The sequence below is a fragment of the Ovis aries genome, chromosome 23 (genome assembly GCF_016772045.2).
Source record: "Ovis aries strain OAR_USU_Benz2616 breed Rambouillet chromosome 23, ARS-UI_Ramb_v3.0, whole genome shotgun sequence".
Taxonomy (NCBI): Eukaryota; Metazoa; Chordata; class Mammalia; order Artiodactyla; family Bovidae; genus Ovis; species Ovis aries.
In genome coordinates, this window is record NC_056076.1 from 58,909,260 (window position 1) to 58,936,715 (window position 27,456).

Below are 27,456 nucleotides of genomic sequence, written 5' to 3' on the forward strand. Positions count from 1 at the left end.
TACTGTTTCCACTTACAATCTTTTATTATAAGTCAAAATCAAATACTAATTACTATCCAATTTAACATTGAGCCCACTGAGGAGCAGGAAGTAGAAAGTCATATCAGAAGCGGACTACACTTGATGACCCCAGTGTTATTTTCAGGCTTCTGTGGTCGGCTCAGACGGTAAAGAATCCACGTGCAGTGCACAAGACCCAGGTTCAATCCCTGGGTCGGGAAGATCCCCTGGAGAAGGAAATGGCAACCCACTCCAGTCCTCTTGCCTGGAGAATCCCACGGACTGAGGAGCCTGGCAGGCTACAGTCCACACGACCACAATGAGTCGGACACGACTGAGCGACTCCCCTTTCTTTTTTCTTGTGACCAATACTGATGAGCGTCATTCAACACAGAAATCCCAGGACAATGTCTGCACACATGGGTCAGGAGCCTCAGTCCCCAAGCACAGCTCCCTGAGACTGGTCACCTTTTGGGAGCAACGTCATGAAAATCAAGTGGATGAAGGCCAAGCCACTGAGCTGAAGGGCGACGGCCACGATGAGACAGGATTCAAAGCCGTGTTAACAAACTGGACGCAGTATCTCTCGGCCATTTTTCAGTAAAGGACCAGATTGTACATTTTTTTAGGCTTTATGGACCACGCAGTCTGCTGCAACTACTCAGTTGTGCTTCAGTAGCAGCAAACTTGCCGTGAACAACATGGAAGAAAATGGGGCAGGGGGGGTGGCGGTTGGGGGGTGGGGAGGTCATGTGCCAATCAAACGATCACGGAGCCGGAAGGCTCTGCGCATGCGCCTTCTGCCCACCCCGAGACAAAGGATTCCTCTGGGTCAAAACATCCCCCAAGAGGCTGGTGGAGCTTCAGAGAGCCAACAGATCACAGTTCAGTTCAGTTCAGTCACTCGGTCGTGTCCGACTCTTTGCGACCCCATGAATCGCAGCACGCCAGGCCTCCCTGTCCATCACCAACTCCCAGAGTTCACTCAGACTCACATCCATCGAGTCAGCGATGCCATCCAGCCATCTCATCCTGGGTCGTCCCCTTCTCCTCCTGCCCCCAATCCTTCCCAGCATCAAAGTCTTCTCCAATGAGTCAACTCTTCACATGAGGTGGCCAGAGTACTGGAGCTTCAGCTTTAGCATCATTCCTTCCAAAGAAATCTCAGGGTTGATCTCCTTCAGAATGGACTGGTTGGATCTCCTTGCAGCCCAAGGGACTCTCAAGAGTCTTCTCCAGCTGGTGGCCAAAACCTGTCCGTCTCCACATGAGAACCCCATACCTGGCTCCTGAGGACTGCCACTCATCCATCAGACGTCAAAGCCCCATCTGAAATAAACACACCACTCAGACAGCAAGGACGACCACACTCACTTTTCTTATGAAGCCTGATAACAAGCCTGGGATGTTTTCACAAACCTGTAAGCATTCCAGTCTGGCCGTTTAGCTTTAATGTTGACTCTGCCTTGAAAGTGGCAGCCACCATTACAGAATGTGTGGGGGCGGTGGGAGGGCAGGGCAGGGACAATGAGGTGCCCTAAAATATACTCTCTACTCTGGACTCTTTCCAAAAGACGGAGGACAGCTCCCAAGGAATGGAGTTTGCACACTGTAATTTTACAATTAGATTTTCAACATGCAGGTCCACTTCAAGTGAATCAGAAATAAGAGGGTTCAAGAGGGTGGAGTAGGTTTTGGGGGACGGGACACAATAGTGAACACGAATTCTCATATCTAATGAAAAAACAAAGCTGATTATTTCGTACTATTTTGAAACAGTAGAGAAAAAATTTGAAAACCCTGCAAAGCAGTCATGGTTGTGGCACATGTGACTGCAGAGCATTTGAAGGAGCATTTTAAGCTACATTGAATCTTAGGAGAGCAACTAACTACTTGAACACTAAGGCTTCTTAAATGTTTGCTAATTGCCAGTTTGCTATACAGGGAAGGAGGGTGGAGGTTAAGTTAATTTACCTTCCAGAGAGCCACTGCTTTAAATTGGTCTTCACAAGAGAAGAATTTTTAAGGACCCTCGCTCTGAGGACATGAATTCCAGGTCATTAGTTTTTAGTTCCTGATGGTCAGGAACAGCATCTGGGCCTAATCATTCACATGTGTATCTAGAGGGCAACTGTTTGGTTAACTAATATATTTTAAGAGGTCAGCATTTTTTTCTTTAAGTGATGGAGTTGTAAACACAAGGCTTATTATTTGCCTTAAGAACAAAGATTCTTACATATCAAATACCAATTTCACAGGCTTCCTCCTCTACTACAGAAACTTCTCTGGTTAGTATTACTTTCTACTCAAGTAATGGTAACTTTTGGTTAGAGGGAAGGGAGGCCCAAAAGTATCTACGTCTGGTTGCTGAAGCACCCAGAGGTCACCACTGTAATCTGCCAATAACTAAGCCCAGAGATCCTAAAAGGCAAGAAAGAAACTATTACAACTGGGAAAATGAACCTAAGGTCTCACATAATATACTGGCTTCACAGATCGTTGTCTGGGACGATAGAAGGGCAGGCCCGAGTTCCCAGAATATTCCTGTTGTTTGTCCCCCAAAGCCTGAGAGTCCACCTTGGGCTTTCCATGTCCGTGGTCCCATGATTTCTAGCAGTCTGGTACAGAAACACAGTTCCTTTCCAGATCTACCAGTCACATACCTGTGCTGCAGCAGAGAGCAGTTCAGATCTAGCCGAGCTACCCAGAAAAGCACCCAGAGGACAAGACCTCAGCTGGGTCGTATGTGAACAGAAGGGCAAGAGTTGAAGCTTTGAGGCCAATCTGTAGTGAGAGATGCTGGAGAGCCAGGGAACCCCAAGAAGGTGGCTGAACTGAGCAGCTCTGAAAGAGGGGATGGGAGAGGGGAGACTAGAGACCCCAAGACAAATGTCCCCTCCGCGTGCCTCCTATCTGATCGAGCAGGGCACTCTCGACACAGCCAGCCGCCGTCTACATTTCCAAAGCGCACCCAACTCTCAGAATCCTCCTTAACCAGGACTGCTTTCATTGATTCTTGGGGTTACCTGAGTACCAAGATTGTTGACACCACCAAGATTTAGGCTTAAGAACACAGTCTCTTGTATGATTAGGAAGTTCTTTTTGGCTCTGCAGCCTACAGGATCCTAACTCCCTGACCCGGCAACAGACCTGTGCCCCTGCAGGGGAAGCACAGAGTCTTAACCACTAGCTCAGTCGTGTCTGACTCTTTGTGACCTCATGGACTGTAGCCCACCAGGCTCCTCTATCCACGGAATTCTCCAGGCAACACTGGAGTGGGTTGCCATTACCTTCTCCAAGACCACCAGGAGTCCCACAATTAAAAAAAAAAGTCTGATGAAGAAATAATGGATACTTAAAGCCCCACACAACTTGGCTGTAAGGAGGGCACATTACAATGTCCTGCTCTCAGAGGCAGGATATCAGAAGAGAAGCCAGCCGAGGGCCATGAAGGCAGACGGCCCAGTTTTGAAACGTTGTTCAGTAGCTAAGCTGTACGCAACTCCTCGAGACCCCATAGACTGTAGCCCGCCATGTTCCTCTGTCCATGGCATTTTGTAGGCAAGAATACTGGAGTGGGTTGCCATTGCCTTCTCCAGGGAACCTTCCCAGCCCTAAGGACTGAACCTGTGTCTCCTGCACCGCAGGCGGGTTCTTCACTGCTGAGCCAAGCGTATGAGCTGTGTGACCCCGGCCAGGGTCCCTAACTTCTGTGTCACGGTTTTACTCATCTGTAAAATACAGACAGCAATGCTGCTTACCTCCTATGGCTACTGTGGGATTCAATGAATTAAGACACACAGAGCGCATACAGGGGTACCTGGCACGTAGTATTAAGTACTCAATAAACATTACTGGATCTCATTGACCCCTTATTGTAAGTAAGTACGTTCCATGAAATGGGGTGCTCAGGGCTATACAATCAGAAAGGCCCGACCAGTTTATATTTCCATCAGCACCATTACAGTTCTTATAGCCCCCTGAGCAATAATGTTTAAAGCTGGAAATGGAAAGCAACTCAGGCCTGTTCTTGTCACATGTTTCTGTGCACGCCTTCCGCACACATCTCAGAGCTGTCAGGGTCGAGAAATAATGACTGTAAGTACTCTGATCTCCTTGGAGAGAAATTGCATGTAAATATTGAGGACTGTGTTACAGAAACTTTATGAAGAAATGGAGCCTCCCACACATTCCATAAATGCTTGTTGATATGGTGAATTAAAAGAACTGACATGATCTTTTTTTCTTTTTAAACAGGAGCCAATTCTGAATAGGAGGAGCCAGCGCCGACACCATTCAATCCAACATAGACTGCTCGCGTGGCTTTGGACCGACCAAGTCAGTCATCAAAGGCCTGCTTTCGACTTTCTCCCAGGCACCAAAAAGTGGTGAGGTGAGCAGGCAGAAACTTACTCTCAGCAGTTCTGTCAAGAGTTCACAGAGACTTCCCTGGTGGTCCAGGGGTTAACAGTCTGCCTGCCAGTGCAGGAAGCACGGGTTCGATCCCCGGTCCGGGAAGATTCCACCCGCAGCAGGGCAACCAAGCCCAGGTACCCCAACCACCAAAGCCCGAGCACCATAGAGTTGGTGCTGCACAGCAAGAGAAGCCCCTGCAGGGAGAGGCTCGGCAGGGAAGAGCAGACCCTGCTCTCCGCAACTGAGAGGGCCCGTGCGCAGCAGTGAAGACCCCGGCAGCCAAGAACAAAATTAAGAAAACAAAGAATTTACAAGTGATTTGGCTGCTCTTTAAGCAATTAGTATTCACTGCATGCCAAAATGAGAGGAAAAACATGACATGGAACAAAAACCCGTCGAGTCTCATCCAGAGCGTAGCCAGAAAGGTTAACCAGGCTCTGGATATGCCCGACCACATCATCAGGGTTTCTAAAGAGCCAGGGGCCCAGGAAACATGGCTGGGCTCGGCCACACTGTCCTGACGTGTACAGAGCAGAGAGCCTGTTCGGAGTGTGGAAAAGTAGAAACTTTCCCCACTGTCAGCAGGAAGCTGTGTGATCAAACACACGGACCAGCGCTTCTTGGACCACAATCTGCTCATCCATGCAATGAGATGGGGCTTCCCTGGTGCCTCAGTGGTAAGAACCCTCCTGCCAATGCCGGAGACGCAGGTTTGATCCCGGAGTCAGAAGATCCCCTGGAGAAGGGCATGACAACCCACTTCAGTATTCTATCCTGAAATCCCATGAACAGAGGAGCCTGGTGGGCTGCAGTCCATGGGGTCGCAGAGAGTCGGACATGACTGAGTGACTCAACAGCAGCAGCAAGATGGAGGTACAGACATAACAGGGCTCAGAGGTCCCTCTCAGTTCTGTGTCTGTGACACAGAGTCCCTTTACCCCTAGCACCTCCTTCAGAGCATTTTCCTCTTCTCTCTTTAGAAGTGTCCCTAAGCCAGATGATACGCAATGCCCGAGTTTACTGGATCCCATGCGTAAGCCTCCAGACGTCTACTTCAGTAGCCTCTCCAGGACTCAGGACTTCTCCACGGTTGTCCAGCTTTGCTCTGAACATGGGCATCCAGTTGCAAGAGCCACTGGGGGCTGAAATCCAGCCTGCACTCCGCTGTGTATCAGCCCAGAGGAATGGACGCCTTATCTCAATTCCAACAGAAGCATCTTACCTCCTAGCTGCAGTCTTTCCTGGAGACATGAACCTTCTCACAAAAGCACAAAACTCAGTAGTAACTGACCACGGGCCTAACACACGTGGCAGCTCATCTCACCCTCAGAGAGTCATTTCACCAATGGCGCAACTGGGCCTCTGAGGGTCAAGGAGAGGGCCCCACTGCCTGTGACTGCCTAGGGGCCGATCTGCATTCCACCACAGCTCGCCGAGCCTAAAGCACGTGTCCTTTCAACCACCTCAGCTACTGCTGGGTTTTATTGAAGCAAACATGGCTCTATTCCTTTCTCACAAAAGAAAAAAGCGTGCAGCAGGGTCCCATGCATTATGGAACTCCGGTCCAGGTGTGGGAGCTCCAAGAGTAACTAAGCCAAGGCCACTGTCAAGGAGCTCAGAGAACAGAGACCCCAGAGAAGGAAGGAGCTGCGAAAAGGCTGCTTTGAGGGGTATATGGGAAAGGAGGGAGGGGGCTTGGCCAGATTTTTCCATTTGTTTTGGTGCCAGTTTGGGAGGGGGTCAGAGCCAGGATTACTTGGTTGGGGAGCCATCTCCCAGAGCCCCTTCTTCCTCCTCTGCACGGTTAGCCCAGTTTCAGGGGTCACGGAGGTGATGTGAAATACGGCCGAAATACGCAGAATGGCTTCTGTCCACAGGACCAACAAACATTCCATGGAATTAAGATGAGTAAAGAAATGCAAATGTCCTTGAAAGAGAAGCGGACTTCTTACAGAGAGCCCAGGTCCTTACATTTTACAGTCTTGTGTACTAAGGAAAATAGTTTAATATTTCATTCTCAGCAACTGCACTCTGATTCCTAAACATCAACTTCAGTTGCTCTTTTCAGAATATTCCTCTTGTGATATTCTGGGTATGTTTATGCAGAGGACAAAGCCTTTTTAAGCCTGCAATTAAGCATTTGGTGAATATAAACTATTTGAACCACACCATATAAATACTGCTCAAGCTCAACTTGGACATGTCTGTGTTCTTCACCGCGTCCGTTGTAGGGAGTTTATAAATGTCCACCTAAGTCAAAGACGTGGTTCTGTCACTACAATAAATGAAAACCCAGCCCAATTTGTTTTGCAAAGATATAAAGTAATCCCCAAATTATTCCTGAGAGGCTCAAAAAATTAGATTCACGGAAGTAATCAGCTGAAACTATTTTCTCATTGAAATAACTCTGTAATTCCATGGCCAAAATGTCAATCAACCACAGATTTACAAATGCCCTTTTTTTTGCCCTGACATCCCAGTACCTGGCAGACTCTGGGACTGAAGGGAAATGTATAAATAAATACATCTTTGTAAACTATTTCCTACTATGACTAGTTGATCATGTACTGGTAATTTTTTTTTTAATGTGTATTTTCCCCCCCTGACCGAAGCTATTTTCCCTGGAGATGTTCCAACAATATACTGCTAACATACTCCCATTGTGGAATTCAGCTGGAAAATTTTGCAACTTAAAAAAACATCTCAGCCATCTAACCGGTGTCTCTATGGACCTACAGACTGGAGACCAAAAAAAAAAAAAAACCACAAAGTAAATATTTTTGGTCTAGCTCAAAAGGAGTTGGGTGATGTGTGTGATTGAGCTTGTTGTTGTTCAGTTGCTAAGTCATATCCGACTCTTTGCGACCCCATGGACGGCAGCACACCAGGCTTCCCTGTCCATCACCAACTCCCAGAGTTTGCTCAAACTCAGGTCCATTGTGACTGACCTTGTTTACAATAATTTACTGAAGAAGTTAGGACTCTGCATTCACATCCATTTGGTTTGGGGGTTAAGGATATGAGGGTCAAATGTGCACAGGGTCTGACTCAGAGCAAGGGCTCAATAAATATTTGTTGAACAAATGAAAGCTTCGAGTGTCCTGCTCGCTAGCTGTCTGCCTTGGCACAAGACACTGAAGTTCCTGGAGCTTTAGTCTCCACAGTGCAAGAAATGCATCCTCATCATTCACGATAATTATGTTTTACTATAGCTGTCACAACTGTGATTGCAACAAACTCGAAATTCACAAATACTGAACCATGGCTCCTAGAGGAGGTTGAGGTTCCTGCAAGCTTCTGGTGACAGCAGGTTTGTCAACTGACCAATACATAACCTTGTTTGTGTGTGTTTCTGTTTGAAGACATTTAATAAATATCAGTTTACTAACACTGATGTCACAACCAACAGCACTATAACTCACGCCTGAACGAGGTTTATCTAATGCACATATTGTCTCTGAAAGGCACATCCCAGCTTTTTTATGCTTAGGGATACTAGATAGCGCTTCTTCACGATGTTTAGGGGCATTTTAAACAGTAAAATCACCAAAAACAAACTAACAAAAAAACCCACAAAACTTAAAAATTTGAGCCTACACTCATCACTATGAAAGGACTCTTGCTTAGAGTCTGGGTGGTGCGGGGAGGGGCACCGCATCACCTCGGCTGGAAACCCACATCAGGACACAAACTTTTCACTGTTCTGCAGGTGCCTAAACGACCACAGAAGTCCCACACGTGTGATTTTAGGTGCAGATAAATGCTACTGAGCAGGCAAAGTTGCAAATATGTGGTTGCAAACCATGAGAGTCAACTCTGCTGCTGCTGCTGCTGCGTCGCTTCAGTCGTGTCTGACTCTGTGTGACCCCACAGACGGCAGCCCACCAGGCTCCCCCGTCCCTGGATTCTCCAGGCAAGAACACTGGAGTGGGTTGCCATTTCCTTCTCCAATGCATGAAAGTGCAAAGTGAAAGTGAAGTCGCTCAGTCGTGTCAGAGTCAACTCTCTTCGCTCCCTAAATACTGAGAGCTTCCTCAGTGCCAGCCACTATGCCAGAAGAGGGCCAGAATGGACAGGTTCCTCTCTTACTGTGTAACAGTCTAGTGGGTGGAGGTAATTAGTCCCCCAAATATGTAAGTTACAAAGCGTGATGACTGTGTGATGTAGAAGATCTGGGAACGTATTGGGTGGGGGTGGGGGTGGGGGGAGGGTCATAACGCAATAGCAGGTTCAAGAGGAGGGTAACAGTTGCGCTCAGCACCAGAGCACAGCTTGGAGTCGGCCAGGCGAGGGGGGAAGAGCTGGAAGGCAGAATGCAAGAGCCCAAAGGCAAGCTGCTGCTGCTGCTGGCACCAGGGCACAGCTTGGAGTCGGCCAGGCGAGGGGGGAAGAGCTGGCAGGCAGAATGGAAGAGCCCAAAGGCAAGCTGCTGCTGCTAAGTCGCTTCAGTCACGTCCGACTCTGTGCGACCCCACAGACGGCAGCCCACCAGGCTCCTCTGTCCCTGGAATTCTCCAGGCAAGAACACTGGAGTGGGTTGCCATTTCCTGCTGGGGTGTGATTAAGTCAAGTCACATTCAGTAAAAAGTACACAACAGAATGAGCTTAGAGAATGGCTCCAAGTTCAAGGTGCTTAAGTTTGGAAAATGAATGAATGACTTTAAAGATTTACTGAGCAGTTCCCACATGACTGGCACCACGCATGGTGTTAGGGACCCAAAAGAAGAGGATAAAATGTACTGACACGGAGCCCATGATTATTGGGGGGATGGTGGTAAGACCCTCTACGGAAGAGGGAGAATACAACTAACAAACCAGGTAATCACAGGAGAGAAAGGAATCCACGGGTATTTTTATCCCTTCCAAGTAAGTTCTGGATAACTGTTGAGCTTATCAGATAAGGCAATCTAATATGAACATTCAAAAATTAAGGTGATACTATATTGCTTTAAGCACTAATTTATGTGGAAATGCTCATATCCTATAGATCCAATAGCAAACACCTCAATCTTGTGGAAATATCTGGGTATCACTTCACTACATAGACAACAGGAAAACACGATTTTCTTCTGAAGGCGAAAATAAAAGCTAATCTCTGGATGTCAAGAAGCAGTACACTCAAGAGCAGCCATGTTGCACGTACATTTCATATGAATGAAGTGAGTTCACGTCTACCCTCTGGGCCAGTTTCTTCCTAGTTAAGTGCCTCTCACTGAAATAGCACCTTGCTAACCAGGAGACAGGGCAAATGGGTCTCTGAACATCCATTTGCGATGTGGCTATTACTGTCAGCTGAGGAACATGGCTTTAACTGAGCAGGAACACTGGGGGCTGAAGTTCATCCATCAAGTTCACCGACATGTGAAGGGTACGTAACGTGCGAAACACTCCAGTAAATAAAGCTGGTGGTAACTCCCCAGGAGCGGGGAGTGAGCGGTACGGACTGCCCCCTGAGAGATTGTCCTCTGGGGGCAGGGGCTAAGGGCTAGCGTTTCCTGATGACAGTCTCTTTAGAGAGAAAAAGCATCAGCATTTTAAAGGCCTGCTGGGGAAGCTCCCTCTAGCTTTGCTGAAGCAGGGAGCACTCAGCAGCCGGAAAGGGGTCACTCAGGAGAAACCGGCAAGGTTTATAGAAACTGCCCAAATGCGGGCAGGGTTTGCTGGTATCATAAAAGCTACAACAGATCTGCAAGGCGCTCTTTCCTACCTCCTGGACACGTTGACTACAGAAATTAGAAACTATCGGTGTGGTCCTCTGGGGTCCGGGAGGGAAGTTCTGTGATGGAGTTATTTGCAAAGACACGCACGGGGTTCAGGGAGACCGACCCGGACGCGAAGCACGGAGCGCGTAACAGCAGAGGGAAGCTGTCACCGCCGCTGGCTTGACGGCACAGAGGAGAAGGCAGTGGCGGGAATCCAGAGAGATGGGGGCTGGAGCTGTAGGCAGGACCGTGGGCTTTCACGGACGCACTCAGCCAACAGCAGAGTCCACAGGAGTGGAAGCAGAGAGCGGGCAAGAAACAGGTCAACCTCTCTCTTCCCAGCCTCTGCCCTGCTGCCAGGGCGGTTATTGGCTAAATCCTATAGAAAGCCAGAAGGTATGTGATTAAATAAGAGTCAGGTTCTGGAACACAGGACACAGAGCAGGATGGAAAAGGGTAGACAGCAGGGGCTGGGGGGACAGAGAATAAACCTGCCCCCAGCAACTGGGATGAAAAACAGCCCCACTCCCCAGCAGACTGGCCATTACCTACACAGTCACTTACATTTCTAAGACTGGATAAAAATTCAAGTCCGTCAGGCAGACCCGGATGGAACCCAGGCTTCAGGGGCACCTCCGGGCTGTGGGACCATGGTCAAGCTTATTAACCACATTCCTTAGCTGAAAGATGTACCCACCTGGAGGGGTCACTGTAAAATGAGCCCACAGCGTGTGGCATGGAATGGGTGCTCAGCAACAGGGAGCCGTGATCGTCACCTTTACAGATGCTGCGTCAGCCCGCATGCCCAGCTGGCTGCCACAGAGTCAGCTAACTGGCTTCACAGGACACACGTTTCTTCCTCTCGCTTGTGTGATGTGCACGGACGGCCCAGGCTGAGGCGCTGATGAGCTGATGCTTCTTGCTGTCCCACCTCCAACGTGCGCTTCTGTACTAGTTTCTACACCACGTCTGCGCTCCAGGCAACAGGACACGGCTAAGGGAAGGGTGTGCCTTCCTTTTTTTAAAGGGAAGACCCTGAAGTGTTATGTTTTTGACCATGGTTACAATTTATTCCTGTTGATTTTTTCATCCCACAGTTAAAGAAATGAACACTTTGATTTAAAAAAAAAAACAAACTTTTTCTTAGTCTGTTTGAACTCCTTTAGAGTTCAATACTGGAGAAGGCAATGGCACCCCACTCCAGTACTCTTGCCTGGAAAATCCCATGGACGGAGGAGCCTGGTAGGCTGCAGGAGTCGGACACGACTGAGTGACTTCACTTTTACTTTTCACTTTCACGCATTGGAGAAGGCAATGGCAACCCACTCCAGTGTTCTTGCCTGGAGAATCCCAGGGAAGAGGGAGCCTGGTGGGCTGCCATCTATGGGGTTGCACAGAGTCAGACACGACTGAAGCGACTTAGCAGCAGCAGCAGCAGCAGCGTTTAGTACCGTTGACTCCACAACACCATAGACTCCAGAGTGGCTTAAACTACACAAACTTATTTCTCAGAGTTCTGGAGACTGGAAAGTCCACAATCAGGGTGACAGCCGATTCGGTGTCTGGTGAAAGATCTTCCTGGTTCGCGGACGGCTGTCTTCCTGGTGTAGCAAAGAGCTCTCTGGCCTCTTTTATAGAAGCTGGAATCCCATTCATGAGGGCGCCACCCTCCTGACCTCATCACCTCCCAAAAGTCAAAACTTCCAAATACCATCACACTGCAGATTAGGTCTCAACATATGAATCTGGGGGAGATACAAGTATTCCATCCACTGCAATTTTCAATAAGTTTACAAATGGTAATATTCTTTCAAGTGGAGCAAAAAATAAGCGAAATATCAACCCACGTCTGAGATGATGAAACATGGGCTTAGGATGGAAAGGCTGACTCTAAGGGAAGATATATGAGGCTGGAGATGTTATCAGCCTCTTTCATAATTCAGGCTTGCCTAAAACCACGCATGTGTGTTCACAGCTATGGGATGGCTTACAGTCTATATAATCCAACTATGTAACCACCACCTTGGGGCCAGTATTCAAAGCAGACGAGCCTGTCTATTCCTTAGACAAACATACTATTCACTACCAGACATCCCACCACCCTACATCAGTCTTCCCAAGCAAGGTTGCATCTCATCACTCCTTTGAACCAAGCATTTCAGAACCTTTCAAGATAAAATCTAAGCCCAAGACGGACACTCAAAGCTTTGCCACAATTTGGCATAGAGCGGAGCTCTGCAGAGAGTAGCTGAATGCCACCAAGGGAGAACTCTCACTTAAACATGACTGAGCTCGGGAAGGCAAGCAGCTGACAGGTCCTGAACACTAAGAAAGCAGTTCCAGCACCCAGCAATAAGGACTGGGAGGAAGAGGAGGTAGGTGACAAGAATGTGGTTTCACTAGTAGTATTTCTGAAGACTAGCAGCTGCAGGAAGAGGCATGGAGGAGGAGGAGATAGGGCAAGAAGGGTGATTATGCTGAACACTGTTCAGGGAGGGATGAGGGGATACAGGCCTGAACACGAATGCTGAAGGGGCGCGTTCCAAGGCTCTTATTAAGGGTTGGATTCGATAGAGGAAAGGACGGACAGAAGGCAAGGAAGATCAACATTCACTCCAGGAAAGCAGGTTCAATGAGCCAGGGAAATCCTGGCCCCACCGATAATGAGGAGGAGGTTGGCAGGATGGAGACATGCAGACACAATGAGGGGTTTCCCCGGTGGCTCAGGGGTAAAGAAGCCTCTACTGGGAAGCCCAAAGCAGCAAGAGATGACTAGAAGAAATAAGTTCTGATTGAGGAATGAATAAAGAATAGACTAGCAAAACTGGACACAGGATGCCACGGCTCCCCCACTGAACAAGCCACACGACGCTGAGGAAGTTGCTTGACAAGGCTAAGCCTGAATTTATCTCATCTGTAAAACGAGGAATATAAACAGTTGACCCCTGAACAACATGGGTTTGAACTACATGTGTCCACTTATATGTGGATATCTTTTCAGTAGTAAATACAGGTAGGGGTGCAGAAGGCCCCTACTGTAAGTTATCCGGGATTTTTGACTATGGAGGGCCAATGCCTCTAACCACACATTGTTCAAAGGTCAACTGAAGTTACTTGTAAGATTCCCCAGAGGGGTAAAGAAAATCATACTGCTTAGCACAGTGCTTGGGACACAGTTAGTGCTCAATACATATTACTTACAATTATTATTACAAGCGAAGTCCCTATTTCTGAACACAACCAAAATTTATGTTTCTAAGTGCCTATTTGGCACTGTCCAGAAAAACTTAATACAGTCTCTTCTGCCATTTCACAATATTTGCACTTCTAAGAAATCTTGTATAATCAACAACTGTATTATAAAAATAACTGCTCCCGGGGGGGGAAACGGATTTAGGATCTCAAGTTTCAGGAATACAATAGAAGTTATTTTCTATAGTTATTCCTATAGAATAACTATATTCTATATACATAGAATATAGGAAAATAACTGCAGCTATAAAACCTAAACATCCCTGAGCAAACACAGCATTTAATCACATCCAGGTTCTGCTCAAAAGGCCTTTCCTTTTCTATCTTCAAGACGATCATTTGTACTTTCTTAAACACCTCTTTATCACCAAAGAATTCTCATAAAGCATCAAATGGAAACAGGAGGGTTAAAAAAGCCTCCAAAGTTAAGATCAACCGCAACTTAGATCCTTGAAGGCCACTGAAGGAAAGACGTCTCCGCCAAAGCCCACACCAACTCAGCTGCCCAAGTCAAGTATCCCAACAACTGCTGTTGCCATGAGCAGTTCTAGTTCCTGGGAAGAAAGCTTTGTTCAGACAGTGCTTGCTCGTGACACCAAGGGAGCTCTCTAATCTGCTGCACTGTATCTGGTTTAAAGCTGATCCTACAGAAGAAATTTCTGCTTTCGATACTACCCGTGGCACTAAATAAAATCTTAATTCTGCTCATTCTATGATTGGTAAGTTCAGTGACTACTTTGGGCTCTTTATGGGGGTGGGAGGAATCAAGCAATCTTAACTAAATCTATAGCCACATCACCTGCCACCCACACAGACATGCTTGTGTGCACACGCACACACACACACATGGTTATGAAACTCATGAAGGTTTCTGTTCCTCACAGTACAGGTTTGCGCTGCACAGACTCATGCTAAGTGGACAGCTCCCACAACCAAAGACGGACTTTACAAAACTAAGGAAAATAACTTCCTCTGCCTTTTAATCTCCACTCTTTAGAATCCCACTGACTGTGAACATGTTTAAGCCCTTAAAGGCAAGCCCCACAGCATTCAGAAGATGGGAGGAGAAAGCCAAATTCATCCAGAGTGAAGAGACAGTTATCAAAGATGAAGATAAAAGGAGGTTTAGGACACTGTCAAAATGCAGTCTGGGAGACGAGCACTGCTGAAGCTAGAAGATGCTGCTGGAGGAAGTATGTACACAGACCTGTTGATGGGATGGAAGATCCCAGAAGAGTCTAGAAGGACAGGAGGGGATCTCTGAAGGTGTTTCAATAGGAGCAAGTGCAAAGAAAATGCAGTGGTAATGGCCAGCAGCATTTAGTTAGGACAAAGAAGAAGTTAAAAATAAAAGCAAAAAAAAAAAAAAAAAAAAACGGTATCCGCCCTCCCGCTCCGGCCCAAGCCCAGGTCATCTCCTGCAGCGGCAGCATCATAAACCGAAGCAGCAAGAGCAGTCACCGCACAGCACATGTCGCTGTTTGCATCCGGCACACAGAGCCAGGACAGCCTCACAGGGTCCCGGGCACGGGCCCTAAACAAGCTGTACTTGGCAGAACAGCAGCGGCCTATATCGGAGGGCCACAGCAAGAACTACTCCTGTGAAACTTGCTGTTTGGTTGCTAAGGCATATTCCACTCTTTGCAACCAACCTGGATTGTAGCCTGCCAGACTCCTCCGTCCATGGGATTTCCCAGGCAAAAATACTGGAGTGGGTTGCCATTTCCTCCTCCAGGGGATCTTCCCGACCCAGGGTTCGGACCCATATCTTTTGCCTCTCCTGCACTGCAGGTGAAATCGCTACTACTGAGCCACCTGGGAAACCCACCCCCACCCCTGTGAAACTTACCATGTCCATCATAGGGACGATTTTCATGTTATCTGTTCCTTTTACAGTGACCCCTGCATGAAACTTCTCTTTAGTCTAAACGTAAAGGACAGTTGTAGTTCCCAGCAATGCTCGGCTTTCACTGTGCGGACTTGCATAAACCATCTTTCCTCACTGGCTGCTAGAGGGCTCAGAGCCCGGTGGCCCATCCACAGCAAATCAGTGTCCTCACGGTGCACATTCTTACCCTCGGTGCTGGCTCCACTTCTTAAGCTTCCAGCCCTTGTTGTCCTTCTAATTTATGCTCCCTTCATATCGTATGTATTATAAACTGCCTTACATACCTGGACTAGATCCAAGGGTAAACTTAAGTGCACAGATACTACACATGGCTCTGTTTCAGAGGGCGACCTTACTAGACAGTAACCGTGCACACTCACGGTCCATAGCACAGACGCGTGTCCTGCAGGGAACACAGACCGAACTCCACACTAGGCACAGGGCATACAAAAAATACATGGAACAGGCTCCGCCCCGTCCCTCCTCTAGTCAGGAAGAGACAGACAACAAGCAACAAGTGGTTTAAAGTGTGAGAAAGAAACAAGGATCTGAACCACACGGACAGAGGGAGGTACTTGTAAGCAGAGGGTTTGGGGAATATCTCACAAAGGAGGTGGACTCAGTTCCCAAGGACTGGGAGCTGGGATCAGTAGCTTTTTTTTTGTTTGTTTTTAAAGCAGGGGAAGACCTTTAATCCAGGCAGAGGGAACAGAATGAGCAACTGGAGATAAGCATTTAAAGACACGGGGAGACTGAGCTGAACCGAGGAAGGAAAACATCCCAGTGTGGACAGATCAATCAGGATCTTACAGGCTAGGGTGAGAAGGAGAGAGTCTGTCTTGCGGCTAATAAGAAAGCCCTGAAGGGTTTTAAACCTCGGTTGAGAGGGGAGGAGAGGGTGAGATGGATGGATGGAGTCACACGGACACTTGCATTACTGTGTGTAAAAGAGACAGCCAGCGGGAATTTGCTGTATGGCTCAGGAAACTCAAACAGGGGCTCTGTATCAACCTCGAGGGGTGGGACTGGGGGGGAGATGGGAGGGAGGTTCAAAAGGGAGGGGATATGTGTATACCTATGGCTGATTCATGCTGAGGTTTGACAGAAAACAGCAAAATTCTGTAAAGCAACTATCCTTCAGTAAAAAATAAATTAATTTAAAAAAAAAAATCCTGGATTGGACACCATCTGTTACAAGGTTCAGGATCTCACTTTCTGCTGCACGGGAACCAACTGTAAGAGATGGGATAGGAAGAAAAGAGATGCTGCAGTGGTCAGGCCAAAGGGGATGCTGGCAGGGGAGTCAAAGTCCAGATGCCATATATGTGATGAAAGGCTGGCACACAGGACACACAAAAAAGGATGCTCTACAGCTGCTTCTGCATCTCTCTCTAGAGCAACTCACGAGGCGTTAGCGCCACAAGCGAAGGCACCAGGCTGTGTGCTGGGAGTGAAGCAGAGTCAAAACTGTCTGTCTGGACGCGCAACCTTTGGAACGTAAAAGCAACCAGCAGAGATCTAGAGAGTGGGATGCGTGAACTGCCAAACTTCAAAACAACAACAACAAATACCCCTCCCAAGACACTCTCTCAGGAAAATACTAGACTATGAAAAAAGTGTCAGTTAGTCGCTCTGTCTTGTCCAGCTCTTTGCAACCCCATGGGCTGTAGCCCTCCAAGGCTCCTCTGTCCATGGGATTCTCCAGGACCGAATACTGGAGTGGGTTGCCATTTCCTTCTTCAGGGGCTCTTCCCCACCCTGGGATCAAACCCTGGTCTCCCGCGTTAGCAGGTGGATTCTTTAGCACCTTGAGCCACCAGGGGAGTCTATGCACTCTACCAGAAGAAGCAAAATCAGAAAAGGGGGAACATGGGCTCCAAACACCTGGGATCCAGCACCAGACAGGTCTCCCCGGCTCACAGACAGCGAGAGCAACCCTAGGCCTCAAAGGACTTAGAAACCAGTCTGGATCACGGCAGGCCTCGAGGTTCTGGGAGGAATTTCTTCAAGATGGTTGAAATGACAGGGCACCTACTCAAGTCCGAATATATTGAGAGGAACTTTATACAAATGAGGGTAGCTTGGGTAGTGGATTCATTTTTCTGTTCTTAAAAAAAAAAGAAAAAGGTGAAAGATGGGGCAATAACGACTTACAAGGAAGGCAAAACACAGTAGAAAAAAAGGACTCGCCTCGTTCCAGCAGGGCTGGGACACCAAAGCACCTCTGCAGTCACAATGAAGACAGGGAAACTGATCAATCCAGAACTACCCCGGGATGAGCAAAAGGGGGAGCAAGCGTGTGGACGGTGGTCGACAGCCAAACTCTCTTCTCCCCGAGAAGAAAGTCGAGAGACAGGACCAAACGCTGAAAATAAATTATGCTGTAATGTAAGTTATTTAGGGCCATGGACACAAAATGCAGAAGAATAAAGTTGAAAAATTGGAATAACTGCCATGGGACAGGAAGGGAAGGTCTGGGAGGGGTTGAGGGTCGGCTGTTTGTCTTACCAGCTGTGGTGTAATTTGAATGTTTGAAGCTAACATGTATGTAAAACGTTAATTATGCAGGGTAAATTATACCACTGATTTTAAATATGTAAAACATTGAAAGGGTACATAAACAAATGACATCAGAATATAAAGACAAAAGAACATTATGGCTTCCCTTCATTTCAGAAAATCTAAGTTGCTTTTTTGATTTTGCTATTAGTGAAGCAAATGTATTGAGTGTCAATGCACAGTTTTGCTGTCAGAAAGGCCTGTTCAAAAAAGGGTAACTGACAGAAATAGAGAAGAAACTGGTTGTCGTGGTTGTGTGTGTGTGTGCGCTTCAGTGGGGAAGTACAACTGTTGTTTCCATGTCGGGCAGGCTTGCGGATGTTATTATACAACGTGGGGAATACAGACAACATTTTGTAGTAATGAAATGAAAAGTAAGCTTTAAAAATTGTGCAAAAAAAAAAAAAAAGAAAATTTTAAAAGCCTGTTCATTTGGGTGTAAAAGGCCCTTAAATGTAAGTGAAATATAAATACAGATAAATACAAAAACGAAATGTTAGCTTTCCTGTTGAAACTATATTTTCATCTGCTAAGAACATACCTCATTCACATGATGGTATCCTGAGGCTCAAACGCATGGAACTACCTTTAAGGTGAAGTACTATTTTTACTTGCGAAAACAGTCTTTTCACTGGGCCATGGCCTCACACAGAGCTCCTCCCCGTTACAAAGGGCGCAACAATGTGGCATCCTGGGGGCCCTCGTGGCATTTCCATTCTAGAAACGCTCAGAGCCACACACACCTGTTCAAAAGCAAGATCATTCATTGGCGGCGACAGAAGTACCCCCTCACCCATACGACTTAGTTCAAGAGAAAGAACTCCACAAAACCCAAATTTTATTTGGGGAAGGGGGAGATGTTTAAAAATGTTTTGGTGTGATGACATTTTGGCAGTACAGAGATATGCCACATTTCTTCGGGATGAATATTAAAATATCTTGTCGTAAAATGACATGTCTGGGGTTTGCTTTCATATGCTGTAGAAATAAGAGATAAAGCAAATAGTGCAGAATCTTAATGATGGATGAGCATACGGAAATTGATTCCCCTACAGCATTATTTGAAGTTTCCCTAATGAAAAAAACACATGGAAGGAAAATGTGGTCAGATTTTCATCTTCCAAAGAAGAGAAGTTTGTGCATTTTTTCCTTAAGAATATGATGCAAGTAAAGCACATTGAAAAGCACAGGCTGCTGTGGAGATTTATTTCCATCCAAATTACAACCTCGCCCCAGTGAAAACTCCTTCAAAAGTATGCGGACAAGGCAAGCCAGGGTAAGTGAACAGAAAGAATCAAGCTTCAAGTTAACGAGGAGCCTCTTGGTGCTGTGCTTAGCTGCATGCGCTCGCAGCAGAGAGAAGGGTGCTTCCAACAGTACATGCTTGGCGAGTGAAAGAGATTTCTTTTCTCTTTAAATAAATAACTAGAGCTTCCCAGGTGGCGCCAGTGGTCAAGAATCCACCTGCCAACGCAGGTGATACCAAGAGATGCGAGTTCCATCCTTGGATCTGGAAGATCCCTTGGAGAAGGAAACAGCAACCCACTCCAGGATTCTGGCCTGGGAAATGCCATGGACAGAGGAGCCTGGTGGGCTATAGTCCACGGGGTCGCAACGAGTCAGACACGACTGAACACACACACATACCCAGTTCAGTTCAGTTCAGTCAGTCGCTCAGTCCTGTCCGACTCTTTGCGACCCCATGAATCGCAGCACGCCAGGCCTCCCTGTCCATCTCCATCTCCCAGAGTTCACTCAGACTCACGTCCATTGAGTCCGTGATGCCATCCAGCCATCTCATCCTCGGTCATCCCCTTCTCCTCCTGCCCCCAATCCCTCCCAGCATCAGAGTCTTTTCCAATGAGTCAACTCTTCTCATGACATGGCCAAAGTACTGGAGCTTCAGCTTTAGCATCATTCCTTCCAAAGAAATCCCAGGGTTATCTCCTTCAGAATGGACTGGTTGGATCTCCTTGCAGTCCAAGGGACTCTCAAGAGTCTTCTCCAGCACCACAGTTCAAAAGCATCAATTCTTCGGCACTCAGCTTTCTTCACAGTCCAACTCTCACATCCATACGTGACCACTGGAAAACCATAGCCTTGACTAGACAGACCTTAGTCGGCAAAGTAATGTCTCTGCTTTGGAATATACTATCTAGGTTGGTCATAACTTTTCTTCCAAGGAGTAAGCATCTTTTAATTTCATGGCTGCAATCACCATCTGCAGTGATTTTGGAGCCCCCAATAATAAACTCTGACACTGTTTCCCCATCTATTTCCCATGAAGTGATGGGACCAGATGCCATGATCTTCGTTTTCTGATTGTTGAGCTTTAAGCCAACTTTTTCACTCTCCTCTTTCACTTTCTTCAAGAGGCTTTTTAGCTCCTTTTCACTTTCTGCCATAAGGGTGGTGTCATCTGCATATCTGAGGTGATTGATATCTCTCCTGGCAATCTTGATTCCAGCTTGTGTTTCTTCCAGTCCAGCGTTTCTCATGATGTACTCTGCATAGAAGTTAAATAAGCAGGGTGACAATATACAGCCTTGACGTACTCCTTTTCCTATTTGGAACCAGTCTGTTGTTCCATGTCCAGTTCTAACTGTTGCTTCCTGACCTGCATACAGATTTCTCAAGAGGCAGGTCAGGTGGTCTGCTATTCCCATCTCTTGAAGAATTTTCCACAGTTTATTGTGATCCACACAGTCAAAGGCTTTAGCATAGTCAAGAAAGCAGAAATAGATGTTTTTATGGAACTCTCTTGCTTTTTCCATGATCCAGCAGATGTTGGCAATTTGATCTCTGGTTCCTCTGCCTTTTCTGAAACCAGCTTGAACATCAGGGAGTTCATGGTTCACGTATTACTGAAGCCTGGCTTGGAGAATTTTGAGCATGACTTTACTAGCATGTGAGATGAGTGCAATTGTGCAGTAGTTTGAACATTCTTTTGCATTGCCTTTCTTTGGAATTGGAATGAAAACTGACCTTTTCCAGTCCTGTGGCCACTGCTGAGTATTCCAAATTTTCTGGCATATTGAGTGCAGCACTTTCACAGCATCATCTGTCAGGATTTGAAACAGCTCCACTGGAATTCCATCACCTCCACTAGCTTTGTTCGTAGTGATGCTTTCTAAGGCCTAAGGCTTTCTAAGAAAAACTACCCAAGGCATTTTAGAATCAACAGCTCACAGATGGCTCTCCTGCTTCTCAGGCTGGTTGGAGATAAGAATCCAGACTGCCCCACAGTCTCTACACTTCACGATGGCCTTCCTTGTGTCAAGCAAATCCTCTGCGCTGTAAACGAAGCTGGCTTCTGTTTGCTCTGCTGTCTGTGGAGCAGGGAGTGATCGGTCACAGACCCCCAGAGCTGGAAGGAACTGGATCAGAGCCCACCCTCCCACAGTGAGGACCAGAGTCAGGGGGTTACGGGGACCCCTGGCCGCATGCCCCAGGGGTCACACACTAGAGGCTACATCCTGCAGGTTCCAGACCAAAACTCTATCTGCTGACTCTAGATTCTTCCTTGCTGGTTCGTCTAGGTAAAACATGACATATTTGACATCTGCATCTTAAGTGAACCCACTGAAACCCTCAGCCTCTGCTAACTGCTTTATAAAGAGCTCTCCAATGAAGAGATGAATTGTGATGTATCCATATAATGAAACATCACGCTGTAAAAATGAATCACCATCCCACGTCATGACAAGCGTTCTTTACCTATTGTTCCTTGAAAAAAGCAATCGCAGAACCAGCCCATTTCTATGAGTAACAACTATGCGTACGTTTGTTAGTAAAGGCACAGAAAAGATCAGGAAAACACACTCCAGTCCCTTGGTTGTTGTTATACCGAAGCAGCAAGATTATTCAGGATCCCCCATTCCAAGTCATTCATGATGTAAAACATGTCAAGAGCAAGTATTGCTATTATATCAAAAAGGTAAAGTTAAAAAGACGATTACCTCTTTCTTGTGCCCTTTTGCGGTAACCATTCTTCCTTTACATGTGTCTCTAAAAAGGTGTTTTCCGCTCATCATCATGACGTCAATTTCCCCTGGGAGTCAAGCCCCTCAGGTGGAAAGTCCTAAGGAGCACGGATGAAACCTTCATCACTTCAGGCACAAGGAGTCTAATATGGTCCCCACAGCACCCTGCTGCTGCTGCTGCTGCTAAGTCGCTTCAGTCATGTCTGACTCTGTGCGACCCCATAGACGGCAGCCCACCAGGCTCCCCCGTCCCTGGGATTCTTCAGGCAAGAACACTGGAGTGGGTTGCCATGTCCTTCTCCAGTGCATGAAAGTGAAGAGTGAAAGTGAAGTCGCTCAGTCGTGTCCAACTCTTAGCGACCCCACGGACTGCAGCCTACCAGGCTCCTCCACCCATGGGACTTTCCAGGCAAGAGCACTGGAGTGGGGTGCCACTGCCTTCTCCGCCACAGCACCCCAGGCTGCACCAAACAAAGACTTCCATCACATCGACGGTACCCACATGAGCACATAGCCAAGTGTGTCAGGACGGTCCAGAGTCAAGCCGTGTGGAAGCTAAGGGGTAAATGAATATCCTCAGATGATGCAAGTCCCTATTGTAAATGGCAGACAGCAGAAACTGCTGTTAAAGACAGCCAAGGCTCAAACAGGGACTCCGAACCAACCTAGAGAGGTGGGATGGGGAGGGAGGTTCCAGAGGGAGGGGTCATATGTATACCTATGACTGAGTCCTGCTGAGGGTTGATAGAAAACAACAAAATTCTATAAAGCAATTATTCTTCAATTAAAAAATACATAACATTTAAAAAGCCAAGGAAGGATTCACTGGAGAGGCAGGATTCGGAGGAACAGCTTTTGAACAAACAGAGCTTGATGGCCAAGAGCTGTAAGGAGAGTGGTCTACACTGGAGCATCTCCATACACATACATACACACAGACAGACACATACACACACCCTCGCTGTCCAGAAAGGGCTCCAGGTGTGCCGAGACCTCAATCTCCCCCTGCCCCGGGGCAGCAGGGTGGGGGCAGCAGCGGGGCAGCCAGACTGCCAGGCCATCAGCCCAGAGCATCCAGCCTTGAGCATCCGTGTCCCAGACCTCAAGATGCCCTTCACAGATGGCAACATTCGTGCGTGTGAACACCTGGAAATGCGTTTCCCAAACCCAGGGGCCTCTGGGAAAGGACCTGAAGACAGTGGGGACTGCAGGAGTGGCTCATAAATCGTTAGGCTCCTTTCACACTTCCTCCTAAGGTTTTCAGTCTCCACCCCAATCGTATCCTTTCTAACAGAGTGCCACACTCATCACGCTGTCAGACTCGGGACAGCAGTTAAGAACTCAGATCATTCATGAACAACTTTACATCTCGCCAGCCTCCAATTCAAAGAAACCCATTATTAGGAACCTCAAGAACACATCTACCCAGGAAATGCAATTACCTTTCCTAAGTTATAATAACTTCTATGATTTAACAGCAAGATTGCCATGCTACTCAAAAAAAGATGTGATTATATGTAACACTGCATTCCACGTGGACCTGTTTGGGGATTGCCTGGTTTAAGGCCATAAGGTAAATACAGGGCTTAGGTGATGACTACACAGTCACACCACAAAGCTTATAGTTTTGTTTTGCTAGAGTTAGTGCAAAGCTGTAAAAAGCCTGTGTCGGCTGGGGGTTGAGAAGCTCCTTCAGTCTTCAGAGGGGAGGCCTGAGGAGTTGAAAAGCAACACAAAAACGGAACGGGAAAAGACCTGCCAGCACACAGACCCCCTATCACCCGACGTGGAACAAAACAGTGCTTCTTACCAGGAAAGAAAAGCACAGCTTGCCACGGGAAGTGTTCGTTTCTAATACGCTGAGCTGTGCTTGCATCTCGGGAGAAGGTTCATACAGAGCCACAGAGCACTTTTTTTAACAAAATGCAACAAAGGTCACTAAGTAGCTCCAGACACCAAGCTGACAGGCTGCGAGAGGGAATGAGAAATGATGGCATTCATGGGATTTAGGACTGATGAACTTAAGAAACACCAAGCTTACAAGGAAGGGGCCACCCTTCTTGATCCACCCCAGCCACTCCCCTGAATGCCCCTGGAAAACACCGACTCAGAGGAGACAGGCAACGGCAGGAGGGGAAAGCGGGACGCACAGAAGAGATGGGGGCACCAGGCACCGACAGCAGCTTTAGGGGCAAACGTCCCCGCTGAGGGGCGCGGGCCTGCCGTGACCGCACAGGACGCGAGGATCGGGCCTAGAGGCCACAGAAGGGGGACGGGGGCCGCTTCTCCCCAGGCAGAGAGCCGGCGGCCCGCGCCCTTTGGCTCTCTGTCGCCCCAGGTTTTCAACCTTGGCTGCATGATGGAATCATATGAAGAGCTTCAGAAATGTCTGGGGGCCATATACAGACCCTAGAAAGATGGTATGGATGAACCGGTTCTATGGGCTCTAGAAAGACGGTACAGATGAACCGATTTGCAGGGCAGCAGTGGAGAGCAGGCACAAAGAACAGACTTAGGACACAGGAGGGGCAGGGAGGCGCGGGGAGGGGTGGAGAGGGAAGGGGAGGAGAGGGAAGGGGAGGGTGGGGGAAGAAGACAGGACGAATGGAGACAGCGGCCTGGAAACAGGTACCCGCCGTGGAACAGAGGCCAGCAGGAGTCTGCTGAATGACTCAGGGAGCTCAGACCGGGCCCTGTGAGAACCCAGGGGGGTGGGATGGGGTGGAGGGCCTCGAGGGAGGGGACACATGTACACCTGCGGCTGATCCGTGTGCGGCAGAAACCAACACGATATTGCAAAGCAATTATCCTTCAACTAAAAGTAAATTTAAAAAAAATTCCCAGTGCCTGACACCTAGCTCTGGAGTTTGACGGAACTGGTCTAGGGTGCTGTCTGGACAGCGGGATTGCTTTTTAAGCTCACCAGGTGATTTCCACGTGCAGTCTAGGCTGTTCAGCCACAGTAGGAAGCAAAGGACAGATGGTGAGAGGAAGGGGGCCCTGGAGCAGCATGCTGACCCTCAGGACGCACTTCTTAGTCTAACGTGCGTCAGAAACACCCTGTGATGGCTGTTTAGTCGCCAAGGCGTGTCCAACTCTACTTCGACCCCAGGGACTGTACCCCGCCAGACTCCTCCCAATCTCCATGGGATTTCCCAGGCAGGCATACTGCAGTGGGTTGCCACGCCCTCCTCCTCCAGGAGATCTTCCCACCCAGGGATCAAACTGGAGGCTCTGGCGTCTTTTGCCTTAGCAGGCAGGTTCTTTACCACTGAGCCGCCCAGAAAGTCCAGGAAACACCAAGGGACCAGTTAAAAGACAGATTTGGATTCAGTAGGCCTCGGGGTAGGGCCTCACCATTGTAATGATGATGTCTCGATGTGGGGAGTTAGAACGGTTCAGAGCCTCCAACATTTGGCTAGAGAAAGAGGGACCGCGAGAGGGGTCATCATTAACAGTGTTACAGATAAGTCCTTTCCCTTCTTCGATGGCATCACTGAAGGCGCTCTAACTTCACCGGATAACTCAGGACCACCATGGTGGACAGTGACGCTCATGGAAGTCAGTGCGCATGAAAGGATCCCCTTCACTACCTCGCCCTGGGATGTGCTGGGCTTTACTGGCAGGGGATGTGAAGGGCTGAACTGGGTCCTTCCAAATTCAGACCTTGGAGTCCTAACTCCAGTACCAGAGAACATGACTGTTTAGAGACCAGAGCTTTAGCTTTAAACAGGCCACCGGGTTAAAATGAGACGTGAGAGCAGGCCATGATGCAGCGGGACCTGGTGTCCCTATAAGACGAAGACCAGGATAGACAAGATCAGAGGGAGCTGTGTGAACACACCGCAGAGCCGTCTGCAAGCCAGGGAGAGGCCTCGGGAGGGATCAGCCCGGCCACCACACCCGTCCCAGCCCTCCCGCCTCCAGAGCTCGAGAGAACCTCTTGCTGAAGCCTCCTATGGCAGTGTGCCTAGGCGTTCCTGGCAAACTAACACGGTCAGGGGAGAGGGCAGACAGGTGCTGGCTCACGTGTCTACTTTTGACGACGTGTCCGACTTACGTGGTCACCAGCAGGACTGACGTTTCTTACCTCTAGCTTCCTCCTTTCCTGGTCTACGTCTCTCTTAAATCGCAGCTGGCAGAAGGCAAGGTAACCGTGACTGTCAGGCCTTCCAGAAGTGTCCAGTGGAGTCAGACTGCCTGGTCTAGATCCCCAGCTCTGCTGCACACCTGCCCTGGGGCTTGAGAGGGCTCACGGGACAACAAGCTAGTTTCTGACGGTGAGCCTTTGGTGAGAAACGGACTGTCATTTCTCTGATCTCTGGTTTTGTATCCAAAGCTCCCCCAGACCCACCCTCTGCTTCCTCTCCCCTCCTCTCAGCTGGATTCCAGGCAGATAGAAAAGGTCGCCTGATTAAGTGACCCCCACGTAGATTTTATACACAGCTCCAAACATCTCTCTCCCTGTGTCCTCCCAGCCGATGGGCAAGGGTGATTTCCAGAAAACTGACAGAACATTAACGTTGCTTTTTACAGGATTAAAATCTTTCAGCCAAACTTTCTCAGAGATAAAACCTCATGAATGTTACATTCTAGATTCCTCTGCTGCTGCTAAGTCGTTTCAGTCGTGTCCGACTCTGTGCGACCCCATAGACGGCAGCCCACCAGGTTCCCCCATCCCTGGGATTCTCCAGGCAAGAACACTGGAGTGGGCTGCCATTTCCTTCCCCAATGAATGAAAGTTGAAAAGTGAAAGTGAAGTCACTCAGTCGTGTCCGACTCTTCACGACCCCATGGACTGCAGCCCACTAGGCTCCTCCATCCATGGGATTTTCCAGGCAAGAGTATTGGAGTGGGTCACCATCGCCTTCTCTGCTAGATTCCTCTAAACTTTCAGAATCTTCCAGAAGTAAATTCCAGTGCATTTTTTCTTTTTTTGCAATGACCTTGCCTCCAATGGGCAGTCTTGTGGTCTTTTTGGCCTCCCAGGAAGCCAACCTCCTCTCTGCCTTGCAATTTTTTACCACAAAAGCTGTGAGCCATTTCACTAGAGGGAAATTCCAGAGTGAAGCATGGACATGTTACCGTGAGCGATGCCAAGTGGAAGCAGAGAGAAGGCACAGCTGGAGGGGAGTCGTGGCCTGGCCCCCGCGCCGCCTCCTAGACGGGCTCCAGCCTCGGGAGGAACCGGCTGAACACACGCAGGATGCTGCGGAAACTGCCTTCGTCCGTCTGTCGACCCTCACAAGCTTAGTCTGCCTTTCACTTAACCTCTGTTCAGCTGAGTCAGTTAAAGTGGCCAGTTACCAAGGTCACAGGCTCCCACGTGACTCTGACAGAAACTTTTTCAGTGACTAAAAAATATAACTTATTTAGCTACTTGGTGTATAGGAAAAATCCAATGTCATGGAAACTAACCTTTCAAGTAAACACATAAAAATTCGTTTTGAGAAATTGTTGTTTAGTTGCCAAGTCGTGTCTGACTCTTTTTGCGATGCCATGAACTGGTGGTCCGCCAGGCTCCTCTGTCCATGGGATCCTCCAGGCAAGAACGCTGGAGTGGGCTGCCGTGCCCTCCTCCAGGGCATCTTCCTGACCCAGGGATGGAACCCAGGTCTCCGGCATTGCAGGTGGATTCATCACCACTGAGCCAGCT

General features: G+C 48.1%; 1 protein-coding gene and 1 long non-coding RNA gene across 4 annotated transcripts in view; both read right to left on the minus strand.

Moving 5' to 3' along the window:
- On the minus strand, positions 1-27,210 carry LOC132658513 (uncharacterized). The gene is made up of 2 exons (XR_009598269.1): positions 25,891-27,210; positions 1-1,329 (listed from the first exon to the last, which is right to left on the minus strand). It is a non-coding gene; the product is annotated as an uncharacterized LOC132658513 (long non-coding RNA).
- The window catches only part of CCBE1 (collagen and calcium binding EGF domains 1), a 237,695-nt gene that overhangs the window by 199,926 nt on the left and 10,313 nt on the right, over positions 1-27,456 (minus strand). The window lies entirely within an intron of this gene.